The following is a 7570-nucleotide window of genomic DNA, read 5'->3' as shown; positions in this document are numbered from 1 at the left end:
TTCCATGACAGGATTCAGGACCACGCCAACTAGCATTCTACAAGACAATGGCTGGAACTGGTACAGACCTAGGACTGGTATGAATATGGCCATCTTTTGAGGGAGAAGAGAGCTCAACCATATGGATATGACCTCTGCTATGCTATATGCCTTCAGGGCCAGGAAATACCTTTGTGTGCACAAGTATGTATGTGTAATGTAGCACTTGAGTAACCAAAAGAAAAAATAGTTTCAAAACAAGTTGAAGTTGGTGTTCCTTGAGAGGAAGAATGTCAAATTCCTCTGAAGGAAGAAAAAGGAGATAAACAACTTGTAATAAGTAACTAAAGGTAATTTGCTGATCAACCAAGTTAAGCAAGAGGAACGAACCCATTGTGGTGGTCTTAAGAACTTCCTATTTAACAAGAAGAGACATGTCCACAATGTTATCTTGCTACACCAAACATGGGAATGTCCTGTCTGACAAGAAACCACGATAACAGAAGAAGCAGAGGGGCTACTGAAGATGTCAGAAGCGACCTCGGTGAAGATAAAAAGAGCTGCTCAGCTTGCTTGAATTTGCGCGCTGTTAGTGGAGCAGGAGACTCCCCGGCCACCCAGCGCTGTTTTGCTTACTTGTCGCTTGCTTTAATAAATCAAATTTTCTAATTGGCCAGTCTCTGTCATTTAATTGGACAGGTAAACTATAACAATTTTGGTGCTGTGACTTTTATCTGAAAGGCAATCTGGCCTGAGGTCCTTGGCAGGGGAGGCGCCCCGCTGGATAAGCGGCCCTTGTCAAGGTGCTTCTACGACAAATCCTTTACCAACGAACCTCAAATTTGACAGTAAGCAAATAAAACCGGTTACCCCATAATCTTTGTGCAGGAAGCCCGAATGAAGATGCAGGACGCGGGAGTATAGGCCGGTTAACCGTTCGGTTGGGGTTGGGTATCCTGAAGCATGCTTGTGTGAGACGCCCAGGGAGGGCGAAGTGAGTGCGGACCCTCAGTAGTGCGGTTTCCAAACCCCACGAGGGGCTGGGCCATGAACCAGGGGAAGCGAGTGCGTGAGTGAAAAAAGGCGCTTCGGAAGATGGGACAGAGGAAAAGCAAGCCCTCTGATCCCATGGGTGATTCTGAGGTTCAGATTAGGCTCCCACAGATACCACCGGATAGTCCACTAGGACTAATGATAAAATTTTGGAATGCGTACCCTTCTAGGCAGGGTAAGAGTAAAGTAAGATTGATACACTACTGTATGGAAGTTTGGGGTGGGAAAAAATTAGGGGTGACCACCTCTACTGGCCAGTCTTCGGGGCATTTGAAGACTGGATATGCCAGGCTTTGAATATATATGTGAATTCAAAAGACCCTTTTTGCCTGGAGGAAAGTGAGTATGCTTCCTTATGGATAGGGTTGGAAACTAGGGCACTTTTGTTCCCATTAAAAGAAAACAAAGGGGGAAAAAAGAAGAATAGTAGAAGTGAGGATGAGATCCCTACCTCTCCCCCTCCGTATCCACCGCCCCCCCCCACCTCCCTCACTCCCCTCCCGCTGCTATCTAGACCCTGTGAAAGTGTTAAAGTATTGGGGTGAGTTTGTACAAACCCCCGTACCCCCTCGAAGGTGCGGCTGAGTCACGCTGGATGCACGGCAGGGTGTTTGCTGTTTGCCTGCAAAGGCTGATATGTAATAACACAAACTTAAAGCAACAAGTAGCAGATTTGCATTCAGGGTAAGAAAGAGTTAAAACAGAACTGCTGTTGCAGAGGCAGGCTTGTGTAACCTGCAGAGCAGGAACAGCATCTCCTGCCCCGAACCCTTCTGATGGTGAGGAGGAGGGGGTTGCTGTTGCTGACAATTGAGCAGAAGGACCTGACAATGTCACCCCAATTGCTGCAGCATTTGCAGTACAACAGGACCGGTAACAGCCCCTTTAGGGCAGGCTATGGGTCTGAGGAGAGTAAAGGTGAATCTTTGATGGGGAAATTTAGATGTTTGAAAGTTGGTTGTGAAAGACTTATCAGGATGATCTAATAGAACTAGATAAAGCTTCAAGTTGATTGTTACTAGATAATCGTGATGTAGAAAAAAAAAATGAGGTGGAATTTTTAGTGAATACAAAAACAACTTATTTGGTGTTAAACTTCAGTGAAAAGAATTTGTTACAGTTGTGGGAGCTGCTGGCCACCAGGAAAATATCCTGAAACCTTTAAAGTACAAACTAAGAAAACAAATAAGAATGCCAAATTCACCAAAATTTTTAAGTAGAAAAGAGGACCTCCCTGAAGTAAAAGAAATCTTTAACCAGGTATATCTGGAACGCTTTACCTGTTACAGTAAAAATGATAGAAAATTAGCCAGGGCAACAGTGGCAAGTTGATTTTTCCAAACTCCCAAGAAAAGGGGGGTACCAATATTTATTAAATTAATGGACACCCCAACGTATCATACAGTATTATGGACCTGCAACTTGGAATCCTAATGAACTCATTAGTGGTGCTTGAGATGTAGAAGAATGGCTGCAGAAACATGGCCTTAGAATCTCTGAAGATCTGCACAATCCAGGCCTGGTATTAGAACAGGCCTGTAATCAGAATTGTACTGAAGTTGCTGTGCTGAAGTTAACAAGAAAGGTAGCCTTGAGCTATTCTTGAATCCTGAGGCCAAGTAATTATGTTGTGCCAACAGGCCGTGGCTGTAACAAGATACAGCTGCTGGGAAAGCAGGTGCAGGGCCAAGAAAGATAGGGACCGGTATGGGAATATAGGGAGTAACAAACTACAAGGCTGAAGCATAGCAACACAATTAGCTACATGGATAGAATGCTTATTTTAGTCATGATAATTAGGGGTGTGAGAACCGCGCGTGCTTAGAGACTAATAACCAATTATATTTCTGCTTTACGAATATGCATGTGTATCGGTTCTATATAAGTAGTGTTAGAAATTAATAAAGTTGAGCAAGATGCATAACTCATATTGAGCATCTTCTTGACTCCGGCGAACCCTTCTTCCAACACTCGAGAACCTATCTACAATATGAATCGTATCATTCGTTTACAGGCTGTCTTGGAAATTATTACTAATCAAACAGCTAAAGCTCTTCACTTATTGGCAGACCAAGCAACTCAAATGTGAAATGCAATTTATCAACACAGGATGGTTCTCGATTACCTGCTAGCCGAAGAAGGAGGTGTTTGTGGTAAATTAAATGTTTCCATTTGTTGTTTGAAAATTGATGACAATGGTGAGGTAGTTAAACAAATCACATCAGAGATAGGGAAGTTAGCCCATGTTCCCGTCCGAACTTGCAAAGACTGGAATATTGACTTGTTTTCCTGGCTTCTTGGGAGCCCCTGGGTAAAACGAATCCTATTCTATTTGTTATGTGGATTAGCCACCTTATTGTTTTTGCCATGTGCTGTTCCATGTTTTATAAGATTAATTCAACACGTTATAACTAACATGCAATTTGCTACTATGGTTTCACACAATGGCATTAAACAAATTAGAGTAGTACGCCAAAATGTACACACAATAACAATATAATAGCCAACAAGAATTTGGGAACAATTGACTCTTAACAATTCAGATTACAATGTAGGCTGATTAAGAATACAAATAGAATAGCAAAGAAAACAACCATCAGGAACGCACAGACGAGGATGTGGTAACGTCTTTTATACTTTTCCACCTCCACCATATGTTCTTGACGTGTGACAGTAGAAAAACGCACCCTCTGCCTAAACAACGAGAAAAAAAAAAAAAAAAAGTTTTGATTCCCCTCTATAATGAACCATACAGGTTAGATGTTTAAAAAATACTCACCTTACGGGATGTTCAGAGGGGGAAATGCGCACTCCAGACCCTTCCTCCCTGGCAGGTGACGTGGCGGTCTGATGGTGAGAAAACATTGCATTGAAAGCAAGGACCTGTCATCTGGCCATAGTGCCATAAATGTTACCATTAACAAACTTACCGGAGTGGTAAGCTCGGGAAATGGGTCCAGGACTTCATCTGGACACTCAGCAGCCGTCTTTTATCGTGTATGCCTTTGAACATGCGCATGCGCAGTTTTAAACCCCACAGAATGTATTGGAAAAATCTGGAAAGACCACGCATGCGAAATCCCTATAGTCTAGCCATGATAGTGACGCACATACATATATATATATATATATATATAAAAGGAATGTTTAAAGAAACTATAGTATTTATAGTTCATTTATTACTTAAGTGGAATGTATAGTTATAAGTGTTGTTTTTAGGGTTTTTTTTTGTAGGTTATTATTATATGTATTACCCAAACCTTTGGATTTATTTTGGAAACCATGTGTTTGACGCAAAGTAACTTCAATGAACCATTTGACAATCAGTAAACAACAAATAACAATTTATTAACAAACATGAACTAGAAGTTGAATAACAGAATAACAGTCCAGCAAAGTCTCATGTGAGGTGGAAAACAGGCTTCTTCACTCGTGAGTCCAGCACAGTCCTGAATAATGTTGGGGTGGTAACTCCATCTGTTCCCTCCATGATAGTCTGTGTCTGGTCCTTGGTATTCTTCTTCATGAGGTGACGAAGATGAACAGAAACAAATAACAAGTCACATGGTAACTTTGCTGGAGATCAACAGTTTTCTTTTGTTTATATAACAGTCTCTCGCACTCTGCTTTGGTATCCCATGGCTTCCACTACTTGGGGCGGACTGTGAGGAAGAGATCGCACTCTTCTGTACTGGTGTGACCAAAAACACTCACAGAAGCACATACTGATGGTTACTGTAGTCACGATGAGACAAAGGCTGAACAGCAAAACCGTACAAAGTGTGTCGTCTCCTGCTCCCATCTTTTCCAAAATGATAAGGATTGTTTGTGGAGAGACGAACAAATTGGTCCGTGACCTTCCTGGTCAAGATTCAGGCTAATGTCCTGACCAAAACTGCACAATGAAAATGCATGCGCAGCCTAACCTTAAAGGGGCATGAAAATTTACCCTTTTAAATGCCCACCTCTTGGCTCTTGATTCTTAACCCCCACAAACAAACCTTATATATGCTAAGAAATGTTTTATTTTGTTTTGTTATGTAATCCTGTTATGATAATGTTTTGAAATTAGCTTATGACATGTTTGAGTTTTGAATTGTTAGCTAACGTTTGTTATGGATTTATAGTTATTGTTAGTCATTTTTAGTTATTGCCTGTTATTTTTTATTGATTATGGTAAATGGTTTTAATGCTTAGATAAAGATTGTTAACCTCCTTTGTAGAACTGGCAGAATCTTTTCTCTATCTCTATCTATGCCACCCACGGAGCAGCAATGTTGAGCCACGGGGTGGTGTGAAGGACGTTATTGGGACTGTGCTATCTGTCTCAACATTGTTGGCTGACCGCAAAACAACACAGAGACGGAGATACCCGAATCACCCAGAACAGGAGATCTCCGGGGAATACCCAACTTAAAACACCCTACTTCCAGTCATTTATGTTGGGTTGTTTGCCGATGTCTAAATTGTAATAGAGATTGGTCCTGTGTTTCATTTAAGAGACAACCTTACTGTATGAAATGTCACAATGATTTGATACGTACCAGGGGACCAGAGGATCAAGCGGAAATTCGTAAATTATTTTGTGGATGGGAACTGTCACTACCTGAACTTTGGGAAGTATATGAAACAGACTGGTATAGAGTTTTAAGACAGTGTACTATAAGATTCACCTGGAAACGGGCACAACAACCAAACAGGTGGAAATATATTTAAGAGATAACTAACTCTTTAGACCTTGGAAATTATTGACAGGATAACAGTAAAATTCCCCTGAAGACTACCTGCTGCTGCCGAGAAGATATTGATATCCCGTTGCTCTCTGCAAAAGAGTAGACGAGGAAGGCAGAGAGGTACTGAACAGTGGGGAAATGAAAGCCAGTATCCTATTAATGATATTGATTACCATGACTTAAAAAAAAATGAACATCAACCCTTCAATTGGACCTTAGGTTGATGGGAAGATTCAATAGAAGTTCGGTATAACGTGACAGCCGGATCCCCAAAATTCCAAGTTAAATTGGAAGATTTAGTCTTTTATGAGCTAGACCCACCCGGTCGACGAGAAAGAGCAATAAAATCTTTTTATCTCTGCCCCAGTTCGTATCCAGGGAAAAGCTATTGCAATATCCCTAATCACTATTACTGTGCATATTGGGGATGTGAAACCATAGCTTCAAACTGGGACGTAGCCATTAAAAATAGATTTTTAAATATAACATGGGGACCCAGAGGATGCAATCCGCCAGCTCCTAGCTGGGATAGACACATAGAGGGCCCCCATCTTGGCAACTGTAAGCATGTTATACTAGAAATCCTGCAGCCTAATGACCACGGATGGCTATTAGGACGAACCTGGGGAATAAGATATTGGGAACCTGGAACTGATAGAGGGGTCTTAATATTTATTCAGAAACATGAACTAAAAACGCCACAAGCAGTGGGACCCAACAGAGTCATTAAAGAACAAAAAGGTAAAAAGAAAAAGCTAAAGGTAAAGAATTTTACAACCACAGTCACCCTGGCTGACTACTTTAATTTCTACTTTGGCGGGACCCCTCATAATGTTGTTATTGGTTCTGACTTTTGGACCCTGTATCATTAATAAATTTGTAACTTTTGTGAAAAGCAGGTTGGACAAAGTGCAGCTAATGGTGATGAAGCAATCGGAACTAGAGATGAAAATCATACCAAATGAAAATCCTGAATTAGATGCAGCTTGTGAGGTATTGTCTAGGTTTGATCAGCAAATTACTTATAAATAAAAGAAGGGGGGAATTGTAATAAGTAACTAAAGGTAATTTGCTGATCAACCAAGTTAAGCAAGAAGAACGAACCCATTGTGGTGGTCTTAAGAACTTCCTATTTAACAAGAAGAGACATGTCTACAATGTTATCTTGCTACACCAAATATGGGAATGTCCTGTCTGACAAGAAACCACGATAACAGAAGAAGCAGAGGGGCGTACTGAAAATGTCAGAAGCAACCTCCGTGAAGATAAAAAGAGCTGCTCAGATTGCTTGAATTTGCGCGCCGTTGGTGGAGCAGGAGACTCCCCGGCCACCCAGCGCTGTTTTGCTTACTTGTCGCTTGCTTTAATAAATCAAATTTTCTAATTGGCCAGTCTCTGTCATTTAATTGGACAGGTAAACTATAACACTGTTACCGAAATCTCGGAATGAAGAACTTATCGACACCAATGTGATGTAGATAAGCAGACACTTCTTTATTGACGGCCGGGTGCATGAGCGGGTCTCAAAATCAGACACCATATATAAAACTTATTCATACATATTCATTAAATATTCATGCATAATCATAACATTTCCCAAAAATCATTAACATATTCTCCTCCCATATCTGATTCTGCGCAATAAAGCTTAGAAAGGTCCAGAAATGGGTCTGGGGTACGATTTGGGTAGGTGGTATATGAGTCGGTGGTCGCGATCTCCCCCTGCCGGAATTACCTTTTACTAAAGTTCACGGTTTCTTGGCAGGTAACTACAAGCTGTTCCAGTCGACTCTCCCCAGTTCCCA

The 7570-nt window shown here is 41.3% G+C and overlaps 1 long non-coding RNA gene across 1 annotated transcript; it reads right to left on the bottom strand.

The window, feature by feature from the left end:
* Positions 1-3669: 3669 nt before the first annotated feature.
* Positions 3670-7186, bottom strand: LOC121080629. Its single transcript, XR_005825448.1, has 2 exons — positions 3812-7186; positions 3670-3726 (listed from the first exon to the last, which is right to left on the bottom strand). It is a non-coding gene; the product is annotated as an uncharacterized LOC121080629 (long non-coding RNA).
* Positions 7187-7570: the final 384 nt, after the last annotated feature.

Source organism: Falco naumanni, chromosome W (genome assembly GCF_017639655.2).
Source record: "Falco naumanni isolate bFalNau1 chromosome W, bFalNau1.pat, whole genome shotgun sequence".
In the NCBI taxonomy this organism is placed as follows: Eukaryota; Metazoa; Chordata; class Aves; order Falconiformes; family Falconidae; genus Falco; species Falco naumanni.
This window is presented reverse-complemented; position numbering and strand designations above follow the sequence as displayed.